The sequence below is a fragment of the Cyanistes caeruleus genome, chromosome 12, assembly GCF_971803275.1.
Source record: "Cyanistes caeruleus chromosome 12, bCyaCae1.hap1.1, whole genome shotgun sequence".
Classification (NCBI taxonomy): domain Eukaryota; kingdom Metazoa; phylum Chordata; class Aves; order Passeriformes; family Paridae; genus Cyanistes; species Cyanistes caeruleus.
This window is the reverse complement of record NC_141712.1, coordinates 21,271,669-21,296,551: the sequence shown is the minus strand read 5'-3', so window position 1 is coordinate 21,296,551 and position 24,883 is coordinate 21,271,669. Positions and strand designations below refer to the sequence as shown.

General features: G+C 43.2%; 1 protein-coding gene across 6 annotated transcripts in view; it reads right to left on the bottom strand.

Moving 5' to 3' along the window:
* The window catches only part of ZFHX3 (zinc finger homeobox 3), a 487,194-nt gene that overhangs the window by 310,487 nt on the left and 151,824 nt on the right, over positions 1-24,883 (bottom strand). For all 6 annotated transcript variants that reach the window (XM_086848088.1, XM_086848086.1, XM_086848084.1 and 3 more), the window contains one exon: positions 5,259-5,363. The gene's annotated coding sequence lies outside the window, so the exon portion shown is untranslated. The remainder of the gene's footprint in view (positions 1-5,258; positions 5,364-24,883) is intronic.

Here is a 24,883-nt window from a genome sequence, read left to right as displayed (position 1 = left end):
TTTAATTGGAAGCTTGGAAATTGGGTGGGGAGAATGCAGGAGGCTGGTTTCCACTAAATACCAGCTGGGAGAATTCCCATGCTGCTTTATGGTGAAAACCAGAGACAGCTCACAAGTGCTGCAGAGACAGAAAGGACAGAAAATGTGCAAAGATGCAGGGGACCAGACAGGGAAATCCATGCTGGTTGTCTTTATACCTCCTCCACTGCTGGATACGAGTTCCCATGGCAGCAGTGGCACCTGGGACGAGCAGCTGGGTGTCCGAAGGGATGAGGGAGCAGCAGGATGGGATCCCCTGGGCTGCTGCACGAGGAGAGCCCCTGGCTGAGCTGGGGCTGCTGCCCTGCTGGTGTCACCTGCAAACCCAACTGATGCACGCTGAAATATTCCAGGGTTTGATTCTTCTTTTGACAGAGAGCAGGGCTCCACTGAAAGCTCATTTAATAAAAATAATGCAATGCAAATGAACCTGAATCAGAAAAATTAGATTGATGGAAGTAGCTCGGTCGCTGTAATTACACAAGGTGTATTATTTCTTAAATTCTCTTTGCATTAAACATATACCATACATTTATCAAACATAATTAGCAGTTTAGGTGACAAGGATTTGATTTTTCTCCTGCAACAAAAAAAATCCTTCTACATGGGTATACACATCTGAAACGTATGAACATTTCCACACTCTCATTGTTTGCTCCTTAAAGAAAAAATTCCATAAAATCAAAGAATCAGAGAGGAAATACTGTGTGGGACTTACAAAGCAGAAGAAGAGGATGATGGCCAGCCAGGTCAGCCTTCTGTGGATTTCATGAGCATAAAAGAAAATTAAATCAGTCCCAGCTTTTAAGGGTGTGAGTCAAATAAATCATATTTGAAATTAAAATAACTGATGATGCCCCAGATTTTCTTCATAATCAATCTCTAGTTTTTATAATCATAGAAATAAATTGATGGAAAAACAGCAAGAGAAACAGAAGACACAAAAGAAAGTTTACAAAGTTGAATTTCCAAATCAATTAAGATAATCAAGTTTTTCCCTCTCTCGGTGTTTCTTGGGGGTTTTGGACTAGTGGGGGGCTTTGTTTAGGTTTCAGGTGGTCTGGGGTATTTTTTAAACAGTTTCACAGAAAACAACTGTATCAAAAGAATGGCAAAAAGCACTTTCCTTTTTTTTCCTCTTCAAATCCCCACGGACTACGTGGGGACCTCAAGTCAAAAACCTTCACTTTAGAACAATAAATAAATAAACCCGCTAAACCCTTCCCAAGGCTGGTCAACTGTAGCATAAGTAATGCAAGAGGCTGAGAGATGCCAGATAAATTTGATTACTATAAAAGATGGGAATATGTTTCTTTCCTCGGAGAATTCACAAAAAGGGGTCAACAAAAACAAAGCAGCACTGAAAGCCAACAACTTCATTTTGCCAGCAACTCAAGGCAAAAATACAATACAATTCCATGGGAACATTTTATCACATCGGTGCAGACACCTTCTAATCTTCTATTTCTGAAAAAGGAAAATAGCAAAGATAGAGTCCAGGCAAAATGGGGCTCTTCTTTTCTGGAAAAGGCACTCTGATTAGTATATCAATTAAGCTGAGTGTTCAAGAACTGTTTTCTTCTTTCACCTGCTACCAGTGTCATGGAGGCTCTAACACATTTCAGTTGGGAAAAAAATAATCCTACATTTCATGTTATTCTTCCAGTTTGTCAGAATAATCCTACATTTCATGTTATTCTTCCAGTTTGTCAGAATACCAAATCATTTATCTCAAATGCATTCAGGACCATCATCAGGAGAAAGACCCATTGTCTTTTCCTTGTTAAAGAAAAACAAAGTCTTGACTCAGTGTTAATTGTTCCAGCCCTGAGCAATGATGAGATCCAGAGATCCCCCTGGCCCATCTTGCACTCAGAGATAGTCCTGATTTGCACATTTTTCCTCTATAAATATACCAGCTCCTGCCAGCTGTTGTTACACCACCACCAGTAGTTTGCAAACCTCTCTGGAATTACTTTTTCCTTTACATATCTGGCAGTGGAACTTGATTTTTTCACAAACACATCGTGTTGGTGGCACAGTTGTACCACAGTCAGCTCCTGGCCCCTCCTCCCAAGAAAAGACTACTACCCTTCCAGCCAGCAGAAAAGCCATTCTTATTTGAATCTATTAGATTTTACCTTCTTTTCATCATTTCTTCAAAGTCATTCAGTTGTTCCTATTTAACATCCCAAACTCTTGCTCCATTAACAGCATCTCCTAGCGCTGGGTCTTCAGCCCAGTTCCAGTAAACCACAGCTAACTTATACAGTAGAGCTACAATGTATAAAAGAAGGTTGATTTTTTAAGAACAAGTCACTTCCAGTCCGCCTGATAAATCCACTTTAGGCACACAAACACTTCTTGCACGACGCTTCTTACAGACAGCCTGCTGCAAAAACCATTTTCCATGGGCTGACAGCACCAGTTGCTCTGCAGGACTCAAGAAAGGACAGGCTTGCAGCACTTTTTTGTGGGTATATTTTTCAGAGACTAAGATCCACACCCAAATTTGGTCAAAACCTGTTCAGATTTGGTATTAAATGCTCTGCAATAATCAAGCAGAGTCCTTTTCTGTGTCAAACAATTTCAGTTAAAAAAAAAAAGGTTGACTATCTGGTTTATTCATGCTATTTTATCATGGTCCACTACATAATTGCCCTGCAAATATCAGGTAACTCCTTATTTCCTTTTTTTATATTCATTCCAAACCCCTCCATTTCAAGTAAAGCAAAGTCTAATTCATATTTGCAATAACCCATACAAAATACTATCTACAGTAAATGATATTAAAGGTAACACCTTCATTTTCAACTTCAAGGTCAGAAGACGCCCCGGCTGGGAAGGAAGAGCTGTTTCCTCAGAAGAACTAAACATGTACCAGCACATTAAGAACCATCCCCAACCTCAAAGCCACTTCTCCAAGGCTTCCCCCAAGGCAAGGAGCCAGAACAGGAGAGAGCCTGGGAGCAGCTGGTGCCACAGCCCAGCCAAACACAGCCTGGGACCTGCTGAGGACACCTGAGACAGGAGAGCACGAGGGGCTGGGCTGGTGTGAGAGCACCACCAGCACCAGGGAATTCAGGGGTTTGTTCATCACCTCAAAGTTCTGCCCTTCTGCTCTGACAGGAGAGCTCAACAGCAGGGAAATTCAACTGCATGGATCAGACAGGCAATTCAGAAGCCCCAGACACTGAATGAAGGAAACAATACTGAGGAACTAAGAAAAGGGCAATACTGACTATCATGACAACAAACAAATCAGCTGCTGCCTTTAAAAGCCATCTAATATGCTGTTCTCTTATCTTTTTTCTTTCTAACCATGAAAAGCTTGCTTGCATCAGCACAGCACAACAGCAGAGATGGAAGGAAGTCTGTGCTTTTAGAGAGCAGAAACAAAACGTGAATATGCTGAAAAAACACCAAAGTACAATTTATGAAAGTGTTCTCAATTTCTTCAGACACTGTGTTCTCCTTTCTAAAAAACCTGATGCCACAATATAAAAACTATTTCTCTTCCAGTATTGTTTTCAATAATAATGTAAAAATTCCTGACCACCAGCAATTTAAAAACACAAAAAAATTCTCTGCTAAGAGACTTGGGGACTCAAATATGCAAAGACTACACAGAAAGGGTGCTGAAAGGGAACTTCTAGAACATCTATAAAACCAAAATGCAAAAGTGTATGCAGTTGCCTGTGCACACATTCCTTAAATGCTCAAAACTACATTTGCAGACTGGCACAGACGTATCAAACTCAATTGCTAGGAAATACAGATGTTTGACTAACCAGGATAATGTTACTTCAGATCCCTGTGTGTCTGTTATAACTGAAACCACCTTATTTTTCCCTACAGGAGTCGCATTATGAAATGCAGGAGGACAGTTTGGGTGATTAAGCCGGAAAAAGAGAATGTTCTGTCCCCATTTGCTGCCCTGGAGCTCCTGCTCTGTGTCAGCCATGCAAATCCATCCCTTCCCCAAACTGTGCACTCCTGCTTTTCCAGTGGGCATTGCTCTTACTCCATTCCTGCTCCTAAGCCCACTCTACCTCTCAAACAGACCACTGCACTCCTGATCCTGAATCCCATCATTCAACTTTCAAAATTCTCACTTTAGGATAGTTCAAAGCATCCTCACCAGCAGCCTCACACTGCATGGCACTCTAAAGCAGAGTGCTCAGGCTCAAAAATCCACACAAACCTAGAAAACTGCCTTAGGATATTTATTGATGCACCATCTTGAAAGATTTTTCTAATAAATTTTGTTGCTGTGAAAGTCTTCTGCCTTTCAAAAGCAGAAGAGTTTTATAAAAAAATCAAAAGTTGGAATTTCTGAAATATTACCAGAAAAACTTGAACAACCTGGTCTAGGGGAAGGTGTTCCTGTCCATGGCAGGGGGCGGAACGAGATGATTTTTGAGGTCCCTCCCAACCCAAACACCCTGTGAGTCTGAAATAGCCTCTGCAGCAGCGATTTCACAGACTTCAATGGCTCCGCTCACCCTGTGCATCAGACAGGAATTTTTCATTTCATACATCATTTAAAACTTACTGCAGTGATTCCACAAACCTGTCTACGAGCACCTTCTTCTTTCCCAGCCCCCTCCAATTCAGGTTATTTTGGCCAGAAGTGAACAGGCAAGTAGACTAGCCCAACACTGAGACAAAGCAACACTTAGCACTAGATAATGCAGAGAGAGATCTTGTACTCTCAAATAATATTGCATCTTGTATTTGAGTAAAATAAAATTACACTGACAACATCATCAGCAAACTTATCCCAAAGCAAGCAACCAGCATTAGCACACAGCCATTTCAGTACTTCTAAACACAGATTTGCACTTTTGTCACATTTTCAGAAATTCTTCTCCCAGGACAGTGTAAGAGTGTGGACAAAACCTTCTCTTTCCAAAACCACTTGTTTAGACATCTGCATTCTAGAGCCATGCACACAGACAGATCACTGACTGCTGCAGCTACCCAGATAAAATTATAAAGATCACATTTTTTGTTGCATTTATTATTTTTTAAATAGGCCTTCAATGCTCAAATATGGAGATAAGTTCTGAAAATGCAGAATTCCATAACCTACATGCAAAAACTCTAATTCACACATCTCCAAACTGAGAGCTGAAAATCAGACAGCTTTTCCCTAAAACTCATTGAAACAAAGCTGAAAACTCAGTGTGGAAATCCACAGCTAGAGGTTTACTCACCATTTATGAAGGACTTCTGAACTGCAGCATCAAACACAGGACACTTTCTGCCTGGGTGTTATCTCAGTAGTTCCTCTTCTCATTCAAGATAAATCCAGAAAGTAGCTGGCACAAAGAAATGGAAAACACACATTTAGCTGGGGTTGGATGTGAACAAACAGAATTTCTTCTTGTCTATATGACTAACAAAAATCTTCCATAACATCTTTCTTTTCAGTCAACACCAAAACATTTCTGTAAGCGCTGGGAAAAAAACTTTGATTTAAATTAAATGAAAAGGTACAATGATTACCTGAATACTCCTAATACGTTTAAACATGATGGAACACGTGTGAGTTTCAAAACGTGGTAAGTCATAGCGCTCAAATGTTCTTGAGTCAGGAGAATTCTTGTGCACAGCACAGCATGGGAACACAAGGAATGTTATAAAATCTAAGACCACTCAATGACAGCTTCTGGAAAGCTTCCCAAATTACTTGTCCCCAGTAACCACCCACACAATGAAAGATGCTACTAACCATGAATAAACAGCAAGGGTTATTTGGCTCTGCTTGTGCAGGCAGTATGGGAATGTGGCAGTGTGTTCCCAGCCCAGGGCAGAGCTTTAGGGCACCACCAGGTGCTGAGGGCAGTGGAGGTGAGAGCCAGCAGGGACAGCCTCTGCTGCAGGTGCCTCTGGCACAGCTCCCGCAGGCTCCCCACCCGCTACGCGTCACAAAGTAAAGATCCATAGCTCTAAACTGTTCCGCTTCATCATGAACTTCTCAACTCACCAATCAATACAATATTGAGCAATAAACAAGCCAGAAATATTCTTGAACAGAAAAACCAAGCCCACCCTTATTCAGAGCTGTGAATTGTGCAGCTCACACGTTTTCCAACATAAGTTCGGGAAATAAAAATCTCATTAAAGCTTTAGCCAAAATTTCTAATTCATCAAAGGACCATGTTTTGAATACCAATGAATTTCATGAAAAAGAAGTGCTCCTTTTTTTTCTTGTCTGCACGTCTGTAAAATCTCTCTCAGGTTACAAAACCAAATCTGATGACACTGAAAAGTCTTTCAGGAACAAAGACAGATGAGTAAAACAACCACCAGATCTCTTTAATTCCATGCAAAAGTGTCAACAGCAAAATCACTGCATCTCTGCCATAGCAGAATATTAAATAGTTCATTAATATCCATTTTCCCTTCTTCTCTTTTCAGAGGCTACTAAAATTGTTTCTGTTTGATTTTACATGAGTGAAACTCCTCCCAAATGAAACAGGTACAAGGATCTTGAAAGAACACTCAAGTGCACATCACTCAAGCCCTTGGCAGGCCCTATCTCTGCGAAACAACAATAGCATCCCACTAATAACAATGACTTGCTTAACTATTCATTTTGGTAAATAATGGAACTGAAAATTATCTAGTGATGGATTTACACTTTTACAATGCATCTCGGGGATGAAAATGAATAGGGACGGAGAAATTATGTGTGTTACAATGGCTGACGCCACAACTTCAGATCCTGCCTCGCTCCACAGAACAACACGAGCTGGAAAATGTGGCACTGCAGTTCTGAGCATTTTACCTTTGTCTAGTTCTACTGCGAGACACCCTATATATATTATTTGTATTATAGAAGCACTTACAGATGCCAATTAAAACCCAGACACAGCTGCATTAGGGAGAAATAGTATGAAAATTACAATAGGTGTCATAGCCAATTTTAATTCCAACTGCAATAAGGCCCCGTTCCTCAGATATTCCTTCTTTTATCAGTTACCAATGAATTTCACATATTAGGGTTTCTGTTTGAGGGAGCACTAACAGAATGGCCTAGGCAGCCTTTGCAGCCTGTTTTTATTTGAAAAACCACATTAATGTTTTCAGTGGAGGCCCAGAGGGACAAAGCCTGGTGACATAAGACTCGCTCTACTTCATCACCTTCCTTGAGAAGACCATGGAACCCCAAGATTGTGTGGAGCATCAGGTGAAAAATCAGAATATTTGGAGGCAGGAAGCTGACAAAGGCAACAACTTTTGTGGAAGCAGTGGGAAACACTAAGTTTCTCTTTTAAAAGTTAAAGATTACTTTGTGTTTCAATAACAAATGGCAAGTGTTTACCTGTGACTATTAGTTCTCTCCTAGGGAGTTTATTATAAACAGTATTTCAAACACAGGACTTTAAGAGACAAAGTATAAATATTTTAAATGGTAAAATATAGGTGCTGGCTTTTTTTGTACTATGTCCAGAAAATTTGCACAAACACATCAAATTCTCCACCTAGGGAATTTACTTTATTGTTAAGTTTGCATTTAAAACAAATGTACATGACCTATTTTGGGGCTAATATAACTAAAAGGAGCCTATTTGTTGTTTATTATTTATAGAAGATTCACTTCAGATTAGGCCTTTTGCGGACGTGTGTATCTGTGTGGCATCACAAAGCATCTCCAGATCTCCCCAGCACTAAAACACACAAGGAAATGACAAGTTAGGATGTATCCAGTACACAGAGTGTTTTATAAAAGCCAAGATTAAAAGCTGGTTTTTCCCTCCTCAGAAAGGCCACATGAAAGAGCCGCTACCCTGGGTAATGCATTGACCTTCTGGGGCTGATAATGACAAGTTCAAGTTCCTGGAGTTGGGGAAGATGTGGGACTAAAGTAAGTGCACTCAAGCAACGAGTCCATCTGCTCTGTTAGAATCCCACTCACAAACCAGCCTCATGCAAAGAAAGAGGGAAACAGTTTAATTTTTTTAATAAACCAGGAGTTTTTCTACACATCAGCATGGCTCAAAACTCCTTTCTTAGAGACTTCAGTCTAAGGCACTGATGGTTTCTTTCCATTTTAATAGAAAACCTAAAATTATTTCATATAAAAGGTGTCAAATTCATGAAAATAGAGATGCAAAATTGCTACTCATGTCTAAAATTTGGCATTTCCAGCTTTTTCTTGTAAATGGGGAAAGAGTAAAACATGGCAAAATCACATCTATTCTGAAAGAGATAAAATATCTCTTAAAACTTCTAGAAAATCAGAAATGCATTTTTGTACATCAGCTAAGGAAAACTAGAGTGGACACAAAGCCTCTCTTCCTACCAGGCATTAGTTTGTAGAGTTTTGTGGGTCACGGTGCCTGGAGCCCTTCAGGGGCAGAGCAAAACTCCTCCATGTCGCTGCTGGCAGGGCTGAGGTGTGGAAAAGCAAGCTCAGATCTACTAATGGTACGTAGCAGGATGTTCTACTGCTGCACACACTTGACTGCATGGTAGCACATTTTGCATTTTCAAATATTTATATTTCAATTAACACAGTGATATTACAACTTTTACATCTTTATTTAAGTTATATAAGACAAAAAAATAAAGGCTAAAACAAATGCTATGGCTCCAGTTGGTATAAATCAACGTGTACATCACCAGGTTTAAATCCTCAGCTCATGTCAAGTGGTTTACATTGAAAGATGCCTGCCAGGACAGGCAGTGAGCACAAAGGGAGTAAAATAATTCCAAAATAAATTCTCTCTTAAATTTCACTCTAACACAGAATTTCTAATTTCTTCCTCCTCACCCTCAATTTGATCTCACCTCAAAAACATTAATTTATTTAGAAAGATAAATTAATCAAGGGCATCTCTAAAGTCCTGGCTGATTCCAGGCCAGTCAATTTTCGCAGATTTTTGCCTTTCCTTAGAAAACACTGTGATATTAAATACAAAACCCCACACATTCAAAGAACACTAACATTACTGAAAGAAGATCTTGAGCTGAAGTTAAGAAATTGCTATAATTAAACTTGTCCAGGAAGACAGATTAAGGTCAAATATGTCTATTAATTTTGGGGATCCAGCCTAAGCCACCTTAGACTTGATTTTTTTCTCTGAAGCGCGGTGTTTCCCAGCATTTAACAGGTTCCTATCAGGTTTCCAGGGCAGTGATTTGCCAGCCCCCTCATGCCCAGGCAGAGATGTGGGCACAGGCAGGAGCGCTGCTGTTGGAAGAGTCCTTCACTCCCGGAGTCCCCGCTCCCATCCCTCGGCACAGCCCTAATCCCAAACCCCACTGGGGCAGGATCTCCTCCCTCACAAACCCAAAGCAGCCCGTGGCTGTCTCTGCTCGTGGGGAACCGATGGCCTCGGCCACCCACAGCTGTCCCGGGCTGTCCCTCTGGGTCACCACCCTGCCAGGGAAGGACTCCATACCCAGTATCCCACCCAGCCCTGCCCCAGGCAGTGGGCAGCCGCTCCCTGCAGGCCTGAGAGCGGTGACACGAGGCTGCGGAGCCACAAACACTGGAGCAAGCTCAGCCCCGTGCCGGGAGAGTGACCCCAGCACGGCCGAGTGTCCCTGCTCAGGAAAGCCATGGTCAAGTGTCCCCACACTAGAGAAGGCCATGGCCGAGTGTCCCCACACTAGAGAAGGCCATGGCCGAGTGTCCCCACACTAGAGAAGGCCATGGCCGAGTGTCCCCACACTAGAGAAGGCCATGGCCGAGTGTCCCCACACTAGAGAAGGCCATGGCCGAGTGTTCCCACGCTAGAGAAGGCCATGGCCGAGTGTCCCTGCTCAGGAAGGCCATGGCCGAGTGTCCCCACACTGGAGAAGGCCATGGCCGAGTGTTCCCACGCTAGAGAAGGCCATGGCCAAGTGTCCCCACACTAGAGAAGGCCATGGCCGAATGTCCCCACACTAGAGAAGGCCATGGCCGAGTGTCCCCACACTAGAGAAGGCCATGGCCGAGTGTCCCCACACTAGAGAAGGCCATGGCCGAGTGTCCCCACACTCAGGAAGGCCATGGCCGAGTGTCCCCACACTGGAGAAGGCCATGGCCAAATGTCCCCGCTCACAAAGGCCTGCAGGGCTCAGGGGACATCCACAGCCCCTCACCTTGTCCCCACCACTTTCTGTGGGAACAAAGGCACCGCTCCCACATCCCACACCCCACACAAATGAGCCAAACGAGGTTCAGCCACCGAGGGCGGCCAGGGGCTTAAAAACCGAGGTCGAAAACAAATGTTTCCATAATCAACACTTACCGCAAGCAACATTCACAAAACTACAGGAAAAATAATCATTTCCTGCAATTAGCAGAAAAACGTTTTCTTCTTTAGGGTGAAATATCCCTTTTTTCAAGTGTGTCTTAACCTTTTCTATTTCAGGTTAGCTTGGAAAACAGAAAAGAAAAGGCTACCCTGGGTTTTATTTTTAATTTGATGCAATAAAAACCAAAATACCTCTCTGAAAATCCTACAGCCTGTGGCATAACTTCTTTATTTAGATAAATTCTAAAGTAGCTGCTATTTACCCAGAAACCAAAGAACAATCTGTACTATTAAGATTTTCTTTTTTTTCCAAGACATAACATTATTTGCACCATTCCTAAATATTCATTATGGGAACACACAGCCTTTATAAAGCTGTTTGTTTCTTTCATTAAATTTGGATACTTGGGAGGATTCTGTGCACAAGTTAGATAAACAGATATCTGGATAATTTACAAGTGACAGTTTAAAATACAAAGAGCATCAATCATGACAAAACCAGGTACTCCCTGTCCCAGTGCTGGTTCCTCCCCAGCCCCTCGAGGAGCCCACCCTTCCCCTCCCAGCCCTGCTGGACTTGCAGGGAGCTCCTAAGTTCTCAGCAACTCTCTCAGAGGGAAGGCAAGAGAATTCTGCTGGTTCGGGATCTTTCAGGATCCTGCCTGCTTTTGAAGTTCTATATCTGGTATTTTTAAGTCACATCCTCCTTCTCATCACTCTGGGACACGGAAAATGTCACACTTTTCCCAGACACAATTTCAACAATTTCATTTATATCAGAGGGCCCTTACGAGTACATTCCTTTCAATCAGATACTTATTTGCATTCAAAGCTACTACAAAAAATTTAAGTACTAGAAGAGTGATACAGTGCATTAATGTGAGCATAGTAAAGTCCAGGAGCTGATCCTGAAACCCACACTCTAAACTTACCTGTTGACGTTCTACAACTGTACACAAAATTCAAGTAATTGCAGAAAAAAAAAAGGATATTTTTATAGCCTGAGCCAGCCTGTTCCTACCATTTGCAGGAGCAACTGCTGAGTTTGCACAAGAAAATAGCATTTAAAAACAATGTCTGAAAGTACATCCCTTTCTTAAAGTAATTTTTAATTCAAATTAGTCCTTCGTAACCTAAATGGTTTAACCCAAGCCAGAGCTGTTGGCCACCGTGCAAACCAGGGCAGCAGACTTTTACCACCAGAGGAGATCGGGTCAGAGATGGCTCCTGGTGTCAGATCAGTCACTGACTGCCTCAATTACCTTTGGCAAACCATTTAACCTTTCTGTATTAATGGTTTCCTGCCAGTAGAATAGTTCTTCATCATGGTCGGGAGGAGTTTAGCCTGTTAATTAATAAAAATACCTCTAAAAATACTCTTTAAAATTCCAGTATCTATTTGCACTGCAGGATAGCACAAACTCTGAACTCCTCTGCACATCAGGTAGAAATGAGCTATTTCTAGGAAGTGGGTGCTATTTCAGAGCAGATTTTCAGCATCCACACACCAATGGCTTCATAGATTAATAAGAACAAGGCTCATGGGTTTTTCGCAGCTCGTGACTAACCACAACAAAAACAAACAGCAGTTTGTCCTGAACTAACTTGTATAATTTAGAACACTTCCCTAAGTTTTAACGAGCTAAATGAGTTTAAAAGTTATCTATTGTGAAAATCACCCTGATCTGAAACCTCCCATGCCATGTTTCAGCCTAAACAAACTTTGTTGCCTGGAAAACACCCCTGGAAAAGGGAGTTTCTAAGGGAAACAGCGACAGCACACAGCTCCACTGCAGCATCCTGATGGGGACCACTGCAATACAGTCTATTCCAGAATCATTTTTCTTTTTATTATTTCATTAAGTTGTATCTCACTAAAGTTCCTCCTAGGATCTCTCTACAGCACCAAATTTTTCATTGAGAAAACTATAAATCATAGGCCTAAATTACAATTTAATTATAAACGCCTTCCCTTCTAATGCTGCCTGGGACCTTTTACCCTCCTACATAATTCTAAAAAATGACCCCTGTCATAATTTCCTTCACTAGAATAATATGCAGAGATCTAATCCTGAATCCTGCTGTCTTATAATTTAATATAAGAGGTAATTATTATTCAAAAGATAATGTTGCAGATATTGAAAATATTCTGAAGTTTAAGTCTAAAAAAAACCTTCCCTTGGTATGTAAAAGCCTCTTATTTGACTCTTGCAAGAAAGGAAATAAATAAAAAGATTTTAAGACTTTATGCAAAATGCTAGAAATATTATTTGTAGCTGAGATTTGTCAACTATAATTTCTATAACCCTTGAACTACAGAGAAAACACTCACGTGCAGCAAAAGCAGGAAGGCACCAGACCATTTATTATTGATCTCTGCTTTCTGCCACAGGTTAGACAGAAAGTTCTGGACTGCTGCTATTCAGCTGAAAAATATGGTTTAGGTGGTTCCACATTTTGGAGCACAAGGAAGTCTAAGGTGAGCCAAAGTCAAAAGAAAACCAAATCAAACAAACAAAACCCACCATCATGAAACCACCTTCTTACCCCTCAAATTTTATTTTAAATTGATCACATCAAAGGCACAGTTACATTTATCCAAAAGACTCCTGTGCATAATGAAATTTTAAGGAACTGGTACATTTTTCCCTAAGTCAGAAAAGCAAGGAGTAACACCAGAATGTCAGTTCATCCTGCACAAGAGACATGGATTTAATCTCAGCCCAGGAACACGGCTGGTACTGCCTGGCTGCTCCCTCTACGTAGGAAAGCTTTGACCTTAAAACTCTTTTTTTCTAAAACTGGGATTCATCAATAAAAATGTTTTTTCTTTCAAGTTAACTCCTTGGGTATGCAGGAATATCTACCAAAGAGAGGAACTGAGTGCAGCTAGAGCAGGAGAAGGTGATGATGAACATAAGGAGAGAGAATTAACAGAAAGAATTCTAGTAGAGTAAAATCACAAAACTGGAATGCTTTTCCTGTTTCAAATTCAGGGAGCGAGCCCCATTTTTTCAGGTAAATGAGATATCAAATGAGCTTTATTGGTTCTAACCATATCCAGCTCCATCAGTGAGAACAAATAAAATCCCCTAACTGACAGATTCAACATCCTGAAGAGGGAGAGGCCAGGGAGGTTATCAGAAAATGGGGTTCACAAGAGGTAATTATAGCCTGTGCTCACCCTGCTTAGGTGAGGCAGAACATCACGATACAGCTCCATAAAAATCAAACTATATAATGCAGAGGCACCAGTTTACTGCTCTCTTTGGTTTTGCTTTGGGAGCAGTTCATTTAAGACATAATAAATTGAAGTTTTTTTCCTCCTGTCCCTCCATAAATCCAGGGACAGTGCAAATGAGGAGGTGCTCATTATGGGCACAGGAAAGAGGCTCCCCAGACAGTGACACGAGCTGGGAGCACCAAAGCTCTCATTAAAGGGAGCCCTGTGCTTTTTTGTAATAAGGAATATTACTTAATAACACTCCAAGCATGGTTCACTTCATACTGCTGAAGTGAGCTTTTGGGGGGCAGTGAAGGGGAAAAGAGGGAGCATCCACAGTACCACAAACATCATAAAAACAGAGATGGAATTTTGCCTGTAAAGAATTAATAATAAGTAAGAAGCATCAGTGACTGCCTCTAACTGAATGGCTTCATGCAACACACAGATTCAAGGATCCTAGGGGGATTCATGGAACGTGTTAGCCTTTACTCCTAAATGAACAAACAAAAGCAGACTGGAGGGACACAGGCAGAAGATGATTTCAGTTCTCAAAGCAGAAGGATTACAAAAGGTTTGAAGCCACCACCGGGGCAGTTGGCCAAGAAACCACTACTATTAATACATTAAATTCATTGTGCACATCACAAACTTTCCCTAAGATGATCTTGTGGTTGTCCCTACAGAATTTAATTCTGTTTTTGCCAAACCATCACTCCCACCTGCCAGATTACTTTGAGTTGTGCTGCTATCACTGAATGTACTCACTAGCTCAGCTTTCTGTTGTCTGAAAGCTCAGTAAATATATTTCCTACTCTGTGATTCAGCTCATTAAAGCAAACACTGCAGTGGCCCAGGGTCAGGGCAGACCCCTGCCAAAACTCAGTGTGTACCTCCTTGCATTCTGACAGTGATAAGTTTACCCTAAAAATGATTCTTCAACCTGTTCTACACCATTCATCTCAAACAAATGTCCTCAGTTTGCTAATAAATAAAGTCATGTGAGGGCTGTCACAAACCTCCCTAAACTGGAGCTGTAGGACAGCGAATGCCCCCTCCCTGCCCACACCTGGTACACTGCTGTACAAGCTGTTGTGTTGCCTAGACAATATTTTTGCTGTCAAGCCTGTGTTTGTTATTCATTCCCGTGTCATCTTCCAAGTGCTCATGAATAGTTTGGTTGCTTTCCCAGAGTTTCAGCAGGAACTGGAGGTTACCTGGCTGGTCTCTAACTCCTGTCTGAAGTCAGGACACTGAACTGTCTTCCAGGATTTCACCTTCCCTGCACGAATCTTCAGAACGAGCCACCTCTAGGTCTGAGTTTATATTGGCTCTACTTCTTTTAATGAGTTTTGAAACCAACAGTTCTGACAGCAGCTCTCTTGAACACTTTAAGCTGTTTCTTCTCTCTTCAGGACTCAGATCTCACCTCTTTGGCAAGGGCATTAATTAAGGTAACTGCTGTCCCACGGGCAGCTTCAAGAGAGAAGGTACAGAAACTTTTGGCTGTCTCAAAATTTTCTTTGCTCTCCACTGAGTGGACATCCTACATTTTTCTTTATTTTCCCATTCCTCATGCTCTTAGCATTCTTATTTTTGGTATTTTGATACATCTTGCATCCTATTTGATGATTTGACCTCTCTGGTTTTATCATGATGTGCTCTCTGCTGTATTTTTATTTTACTCATGCCAATCCTCGAGGTGATTCCTTACACCTGGCATCCATCCTCTGCACTAGGATAGTTTGCATTTGATAAAAATATTCCATTTATGTCATTATTCAGGTTCCAGGTCTGAATAATTCCCAATAATTGTCCCATTAGGTGTCCGAGCCTTTCACTGACACTGATTATTCTTAGTTTTAATTGCCCTCTAAACACAAAACTTGCTGCCCTTTTGCCTGTGATGGCCCAAGTAGGTTTGGTTTGGCCTTCTGCCTTCCTCTGGCACACCCACTCTACATTCCAGCAAGCATTTAAGTTTTTTTACACTACTGGTATACGGGGGACTAACGATATTGTCACTTTCCTCCTGTCTGTAACTGGAGGCCACAACACAGAGAGAAAAATCAAACCCAAGCCTGCACTCATTGCTGATGGCAGCATTTATTCATGGGTCCAAGAACATCCATTCCTCCAACTTTGCAGAAGTACTTTTGCAAATGGAACCCAGCCCCAGCACATTTTCTCTCCCATTTAATAGGGAGCTTTAAGAGCACGTTTACTTAGTCCTCATCAAACACGGGTAATTGACAGCTCTCCACCCCCAGCATCCCCACTCCGAGAAGGCCGTTTCCCCAGGAGCCGCCTCAAACAACCTCAAACACTTTATTACTGGTCAATTTGGGTTTCCTGCCCACTGTAAGTGGCAGTGCTGAGGGTCTCTAACTCTCTCTTGTCTCGCTAATCAATATAAGCAGTCACTTCCAGGCGTTTCCCTGCTACTCAGCAAGAAGGACGAGAGAGTGCCACGGGTTGTAAATAGCAGAACAGCCTCAGTGGTACATCAGAAAGTTAAACTTCAGAAACAGAAGCCTGCTTTTATTTTGGACTTTTGGGCTTCTTTGGGGATTTTTCTGATTTGATTCTTTCCATGCAGAGCAAAGCCCTGCACTTAGTTTTATGCCATTCCCACTAACAGCCTCCTGGGTGGGGAGGGTCACGCTACCCCCTCCCAGGAACAAAATTTGTCTGGGAGTAACACGTGGCTGGAGAGAGCACCAAGAAATTCCATAAAGTGCCAACCACAGCTTTACAGTCATCATGTTATGGGTATAAGAAAGTTGGGATTAAACAATTATTGCCTGGAACTAAAGCAGTAAAATTTGTTTATGAGGTAAATTTTAACAAGAAACAAACAGTTAGTGTTGTTTATAAGCAAACTTGAGCTGTAAAATCCAGGGAATGCTTTGTAAATGCCCGTCCATGGGCCAGGTGAGGTCCTGGAGGGAAGCTCCCTGCTGCTTGCAGCTGGCTCTCACACACACAGCATGGCCAGCTCCAGGTGACATCAGAGCCAGTGGCTTTGCCCAAGGATGGCAGGGACAAAACCTTCACTTGCTGGTGAAAGGTGTTTCTTTTCACAGGTCTTCCCTTGCACTGCATGGAACGACCCCCTTGTCCTGTCCATCCCCAAAGAGCCACAATGACTACTCATGGTATTCTGATATTGGTTAGGTTGGAAAAGGCTTCTGAGCTCCTCAAGTTCAACCATTAATGCACTGCTGCCAAGGCCACTGCTAAACCAGGTCCTGAAGTGCCATCTCTGCATCTGCAAGATGTCAAGAGATAGAACTCTATGATCCAGCAGCAAGTAAGTCAAGCAGAGTCTGCTCGAGTCCCCTCTAGGGTCCAGCAGAGCGCTTGGATCCAGTCCTAAATTCAAGATAGTCTGGTTTCCCACTGCCACCTTGTTTAAGAGGAATGGCCCATGTCCTTACTCAGCACCACGTACTCTGTTTTAATGAAATTATTTCATGAGGCTGAGCCCCAGGAGGACTCTGGGGTGTCCCTGCAGGGCAGTGACCCAGCCCAGTGACCTCAGAGCAGCACAACAAGGAGCAGCCGCTCCAAGCCACCTCCCTGCAGCCGGGCAGTGGAGATGGAGCACCCAACTTCCACACCCCAGCACAGGATGGCCCAGGGATGCTGCAGCTGCGGACACTAGAGACCAGCCCCTGAAAAGCCAGAGCCAAAGGCTGATGGGGAACAGCAGGGACACAGATGTGGGGCCAGAGCAGTCCCTGCAGCACAGCCACCCTTGCACGTCCACGGCCACCCAGTGAGCACACAGGAGCTGGGCAGTACCCAGGAGTGTTACTGCTTTCGTTAAAACATCTTGGCATACTTTGAGGAAGGAAGTCCACCTCTGCTGATCCCGCTTTACTCTTCCACATCAAGAAAGAAATAAAAAACCTGGGGGAAAAAATGTAACATTATTCTTTTTACTGCACACACACACGAAAAAAATCTTTAAAAGTGAGTATCTGCCTACTGCAAAGTATTGAGGTGAAAAGGGAGGTGTTATCATCCCCGTTCCCCCAGGATCTCTTAGAGCGTGTGTGTTTCTGTGGTGGTTGGCTTGTGGTTTCGTTGTTCACTACAGTTTCCCAGAGCCCTATATTTTACTGAAACATAAGTACAGGCCCACCAATTTGCTGACAAGCTGATCTATTGGCTCTAGGACACTGAGGGGAATTATGCTCCTGCCGCCCTGATGCTCTCCTTTGTTTAGAAAAAGGAGAGAGAAAGAGAGAGAGTGAAAAAAAAAATCCTCAATCGTTTAGTACAAGTCATTTTACATGCTGGGATAATGAAGTATAAAAATGCCTTCAAAGGACTGATTTCCTACTTTTAACTCACTACCAGCCGAGCTCTTTGTGAGGCCCTCTGGAACATGCATTCCCAGCCCCACTCAAACAAAAGAGCTGCGAATTCATTAAACTATTTAATTATGCCTTTTTATTTTTCTCCATTAGCAAGCCCTGCCAGTACAAAGTAAATAAAGCCACCATGGTCTTTCCCCAGCAGACACACTGACTGTTTTTATTCTTTATTCAGTTTACAATATAAAGGGCTATTTTTCCCCCCTCCTCCTATTCTTGGCGAGTTTCCTAATACAAGCCCTACAAACAGAAGCATCCAACTGTACATGCGACGCATGGAAGCCGGGAGCAGCACTCAGCATTGCGAGCACATACCCCAGACAGCTTTCAAAGCACCAGCAGCCAACGGCAGCCTAACAGCACTTTGCAGCCAACGCGGAAAAGATATTAGCTTTTTTTTTATACTCTAGTAAATTTGCTTTTTACATCTATTTCTTTTCAGAAGGGCTTGTTATTGAGCTTACTGTCCACAAATTCCATTGATCTCAGGCTGTGACTCAATCCATATGCTCACGCTTTGACACCAGCACAGCAAGCAAGCGATACAAATCCTGTTCAGGCTACAAACTTATTGATTTTATAGATTTCCCCCAAAGTTGTGATAATGATATATCATTGTTAAATTTGGTAGAACAAACTGCTTTCCCAATCTGTCAATGCGAGCATGAAAACCAATTCACAGCCTTGTTTAGAAGGCTTTCCCTTCAGAAGAATAACTACTGCTGGCGGAGGCAGATCACCAACACCCCGCCGCTGGCAGCGGGGTGATGGATGTCACCTTTCCAGTTGCCCTTTCCTGACCCACAGCCCGCTGCATTCCCAGACTTGCCTCCTGGTTATGAGAACCACCCTTATTTTTCAGAAGCCTTTCTCAAATTCATTATTTAAAACTTGCAGTAGATGTAAACCGTAATAATAGCTTTTAAACATATTTCCTTTAAATATTTTAGATGCATTAAGATGACATGAGAATTATTGATTTTAGCAAATCACTTTTGCTTGTTCTGTTCCTGGACTCAGACAAATGGCAAAGCCGTGCTTTTCCCTTCCATGAGAGGGAGACAGAACACTGGCTTAAAAAGGAGTGGCCTCACTCCCTACTCCACCACAATTCTTCAATTCTTCAACCTCCCAAGAGTGGGAACAAGGGAACATGTCCCTTCACAGCGCCTGCCTTCCCCTGCCAAACCCACTCGGGCATTTTCCCCATGGTGTTCCACTGCCAAAGCAGAAACGCAATCCGCCACATCTCCCAACCAGCCAGCACGGGGCCGTGCCAGAGGCATTAGGAAGAGAAAACTCGAGCTGTTTCTCAGGTTCTGAGAACGCGACATGAGAAGCTCATCAGTCCTTCTGTGCTTATCACAGGACAGCAAGGCTCTCAGCAGCACCACGTCTGCGGGGTGCAGGAGATGGACACAAACTGTAAACAGCTGTTGTGTTTTTAACAAACCATGAAATAGCTCCAACAAAACCGTTTGCTGGAATGACAATGTCAGCTTTCATTCCCACATTCTCCTCCAGCTCTGAAGCAGCTATTAGGCCTCCAGAAGGAGACCTAGAAACCATGAACAAAACACTTGGCAAAGAAACTGAAGTTAATAAAAAGGCAAGACTTACTAATTTAAACAACTAAATTTAGGAAATCCATGTGAGTAAGTAATTTTCTCTGTTGAAAACCTTCTCTTTTCCAGCCCAGCCTTTCTGCCTGTTATTTATCCATCTTCACTCAACATTCAGCTCTTAGTGCTGGAAAAGCAGCTTAACTCCTCCGACATGACGTCACTGGTTCAACATACCCCACACAGTGAGAGCTTTACTGTGCTCTCCCCAGTCCTGCTGGTGAGAAGTGCCCACATCTGGCAGCACAGCCCTGAGCATTTAACCGTGTTCCTGGGACAACAGCTCGGAGACACATTTTGAAGGGCTGAACATCTCCCACCAGTGCCTATCCTTTCACTTCTGATTTAATTCAAGGTGATAGGTGCTGAACTTTTTTACCTACTGTGGCTTTTCCTGAACTTGCTGAATGCCCTTTCCAAATACATCTTTGTGAAAAGTCTTTCTGAACTTCAGGGCACTTGAAATTCAAGCCTGCGGTCTTCTCTTCTCCGTCTCCCAGTTCTGATAAGAAACAGCGACTCTGATACACTTCTCATTCATCTATGGTATTTTCACTGTTTTCTCACTGAAACAGCAATGTCAGGCTAAGAAAAAGGCGACAGAAGCACAAATTCAGGTATTTTATTATCATGTTGCTGAGGAGCTGTGCTTCATGCTTCTCTTTCAGAGTGTGGGCACAAAGGGCCTCACAACAACAGATTGTCTATTTGCTGGGCAGAGGAGCTTCTATCAATAACAGAATCAGCATTCAGCTACTGCTGTTTGAAGAAGTGAAGACTTCAACCCAGGAAGTGTCATCACAGACTCACTTGTGTGATGGGATAACAGAGACTTGGTGAAACTGTAGGACTTACCAAAGGCTTCACATGAAACCAGTGCTAAGGTGGTGCCCCAGGGATGGGGACCCTCACTCAATGTACATTACTCCCATTCTGGATCATGTCAGCTCGTGTCTTCTTCAAGAGATTGACAAAGGGAACGTCCTCTCATATTCCTCATTATTCCTTGTTAACTGGACAAATAATGACTTTACTGCAGCCAGTCCCTGCAGTAGTAAAGGCATCACAGGCTCCGCCACTTGGTTCCTGATGACCTTTCATACCACTTGATACTGAATTTATATGACCTCCACAATAGGAAAAACCTGTTCTTAGTGTTCTGTGGTGTTCCCACTCAGGGTAACATGGGGGAGGATTAACATCATGGCTCCAGATGATGACAGAAGGGAACTGCTGTCTCAGGAAAAATTAACTCTGAATGTGTAACAGGAATGTAAAGACATCCAAAGAGTGCAAGTACTTCCAAAATTATCTTAATTCCTTCCTTGCCCTGTGCCAAAGCAATCTGTTTGGACAAGCCACAGAATCTCTGCCTTCAATTTACACTTCTGGAAAAATAAGTCTTTCCTTTCTCGCATCCCACTCTTTCTCACTTTTCCACACCCCCCCCCCCCCCCAAAAAAAAGGAGAGAAAAGGGAAAAGAAAAGCCCTTCCTGATAATTGCACTGGTCCAAATGTGCAGGGCTTTCATACAGAATGATGGCTTCCCTTGTCTCCTGCATTTGTTCATCTCCTTTGGGAGGAGCAATTTACAGAAAGCATTATCGATTTTTGCCATAATAGGTACAGAGATGCCTCACTGTCCCCGCTCAGCCAGCTCACTCTCTGCATCACAACTGTCAGGCCAGTTTGTGAAGCCCGTCATTATTTTTTTTCAAGTAAATCCATCACAGGAGTGGGGGAAAAGTGATGAAAATAAAATTATTTTCACCTTGCCATAAAAAAGAATGGCCGTGTTCCCTAACAGAAATAAGTGCAAATGCTGTCAACTAAGAGAGCAGAAGGGAAATTCAAAGCAAATAAAAGTGGGCTGGGGGGGAGGACAGGGAGGGGGGGTGCGAGGAGGCATGGCAGGAGCTAATTTACTTTGAACACATTCTGGAATTTTCCTGTTAAAACCGCTATTTACAACTCTTCCAGTTGTTCTTCATGTTCTCATTTCTCAGGAAGTGCTGAAATCTATACTTTATACAGATATTTGCTTTGGCTTTTAAGGTGTAGAGGAGATTGGGGGTTTGGGGCTGCAGTTATTAAATATTATTGGTCTGGGGGATGAAATGTGCTGTGAAAGCTCCCTGTGAATGCAGACCACCCACCCGCCCCGGGATTACCATCGCTCCTGCTCCTTTGTGCGGGGCTGGGGGCTTCTCCTGCTCCCTGGGGCGACCTGAGGCCACCAAACTCATTCTGTCCCTGATCAGCATGTGAATGTTGTGGGACACTTACTTCAAATATTTCTGAGGCTAAAAAAGCCTTTTAGAAATCACATCTAAAAACAAACAATTCCCCCCTGCCCCTCGCCTGCATTACTGACTCCCCGACAAGCCCTTTGGTATTCATCCCTCCTCCTTGATTAGTTTTTGCTGTACCCTTCATGTTGGTCACTTATCTCACATCTTGAAGGTCACACTCTGTACTCCCCTATTCCAGCGGCCCTGGCTTGTTTTTTATTCCTGAAGACAGCCTTGTTTTGGGCTCAGAAGGTTTAATCCAAGAATTGGCTCTGGATCTAATTCCCAGATCCTCAGTTCATTAGCCATGAAAAGTGATAGCTGCTTAAGATTTTTATGAGCCATTGTTCCAAAGCGGGCCACAGAAACGGCACAATTACCCAGCGCAGCGCACAAAGCCCCGGCTGCCTCTGGCACTGACACGAGGAGCTCGATAGCAATCAAACAGCTTAATGAAAAGCAGCAAGTTTGCTCTTGGTAAGGAGTGAGGGATCTGTGAAGTTTGTTTCCAAGTGGTGCTTTCTGTAAGGACACTTGTTAGGACAAAATTTAAATCACCCTACCCGTCCTTCAGGAGCCCTGGTGCTAAAGGAGACACAACTTGGCTTTTTGACCCTTCCACACAAGCACTTGTGAACATCACAGAGTCCTTTGGGTTGGAAAAGGATTTAAAATCATTAAGCCCAGCTGTTTCCCCAGCACTGCCAGGGCCACTGCTAACCCATGGCCCCAAGTGCCACATCCACACAGCTGTTAAATCCCTCCAGAGATGGGGACTCCACCACTGGCAGCCTCTGCCAGTGCCTGGCCATCCTTTTCATGAAAAAATTCTTCCAGATGTCCAACCTCCCCTGGCACAGCTTAAGGCTGTTTCTTCTTGTCCTGTCCCTTGTTCCCTGGGAGCAGGGAGGAACCCTGAGAACAACTGGACTTCCTATTACCTCCAGAATTTAAAGCTCATCTGTCCTGTCCCTCTGGACTCTCAAATAGATCTAGACATTAATAGCAAAGCTGGAATTCACTGCAATTAGGCCAGGCAAATAGTGACAAAACCAGCAGGTTTTGCCTGGACAGAAGCATCAGGGGATTGCTCCCAGGCAGGGCTCAGCAGAAGCCCAAGAACAGTCCCATGTCCCAGTAATTACAAGGATGCGATGCAGGCCAGCAAAATTTCAGAGGTTTAGAAGTAAAGCAGGCACTCTGCTGAGCATGGGTCCAATGCAGCCAGAGCAGCACAGCTCGAGTGCTCTCAGCAGCCCCTTGGGCCCAGCCCCTCGAGCTGGGCTGAGGCAGCCTCCAGGATCCGCTCCCAGATCTTTACATCCCACCTTAATCCACCTCGTGGGCCACCCCACAGCTGGCAGCCCCGTGTCTGAGCTCGGCAGCATGTCCTGGACAGAGGGATGTCCCTGTGCCTGGATCTGCTCCCAGCACATGCCACCACACCAGTGCAAACCTCACAGGGGGAATGTCCCTGCCCTGAGACTGCCCACACAGAGAATCAGCACAGGGCAGCAGTGATGGGGACAGCAGGCACAGACAGTGCTGTGCACTCCTTTTGGGGCTCTCCAGACCCCACAGTGCCAGTGACACCCTACCCACCAGCTTTGCATCTGCCTCAGGTACCTATAGAAATTCAAATCCTGCTTTCTCACCAGAAAGAAAAAAATAAACTTTGTCATATAGATCAAACATATCAGGACAATTTTGCTGGTTTATTAATTGTATCTCACACTCTCTGCAGTGCAAACAACAGGGCAATCCCATCAATGAATTACCATCCTAGGGGAAACATTAGTTGAAATTAGTTTAGTTTGTTCCTTCCCTCTAACAAGTACACACGAGATTGTAATTGTTTCTAACTCTCTGCTCGCTCTGTCCACACCGAGGGCCATGTCAGGGCAGGCAGCCACCTCCTGGCTCTGTCATTTAGCCAATATTGAGCTGCACTTCATTCCTACATATGTTCAGACACAGCCATCCCCGCCCGGAACAGATGTACCCACACACACACACATATGTAGCTGCTGGTTAATGCAACAAGCACAGTAAAAACAGGACTGGGAAAATTTGGAAAACAGCCTGCAGAAAAACAGCTTTCATTTAACTTTTTAATTTTAAACTATATTAAATTAACCATGATCACAAGAGGAGTAAGTGTTGAAACCAGACGAGTTCAAGGGTTTGACGCCAATGTTTACATTTGGGAACAAATGGGATTTCTCTGTGGACATGGAACACGTGCAGACCCACCCCTCTTCCTTCCCACTGCAGCGTTAAGTGTGGCTTCACTCTGAAAAATTACAGCAGAAATGGCAACTTCATACTCAAAGATTCCCTCCCCACATGTAAACATGGTCAAATCCATTGTCTTTAGTGACGAAACAGCTATTTGCCAAATTTTTGTGATCCCATATCCTTGAAGATACTGGTAAATGTGTAGTAGTACTCCATTCTCCATATTTACAGTTCTAACTGCAGGGGCAAAGAGAGGGACAAGGAAATGCCCAGTTCCCAGGACACTCACATGAGTGACTGACTCAGATCTTACCAGAGGTGACCCACCTGCACCAGTGCTTGCTTTGGCCAGACAGTATTTGCTGGCATCTCCCAAGGCTTTTCTTTTCCCTTTATTTTTTTTTCTAAGAGACAGAAATTAATTTCTCACATGTCCCTCTACACTCCCTGGGTTTGTCACAACTGGCAAATCCAACCGTTGTCAAACCTGTATTTTAACAACTTTGTTTCTTTTCATGTTTTGTTAAGTCTGACAGTGTCATGCCACACTTCTCACCTGCACTTCAAGCACGCTGTTACCATTAAACAAATAAAATATAAAGAGAAATTAATGGAACTGCTCATCTTAGAAGAGATAAATAGAACTGAGTATATAATTTAAATGAGCAAATAGGGGGAGTGATGCACCCTCCTTGCGGATTAAAACACATTCATTGAATTTCCAAGGGTTTGGTGGCCCACAGAGTGAGAGTTGGAAGGAAGAAAAACATCTCTGTTTTTTGGGTGGAATTAAACTAGGAAGGGAGTACATAAGAAAGCCAGTTGTTT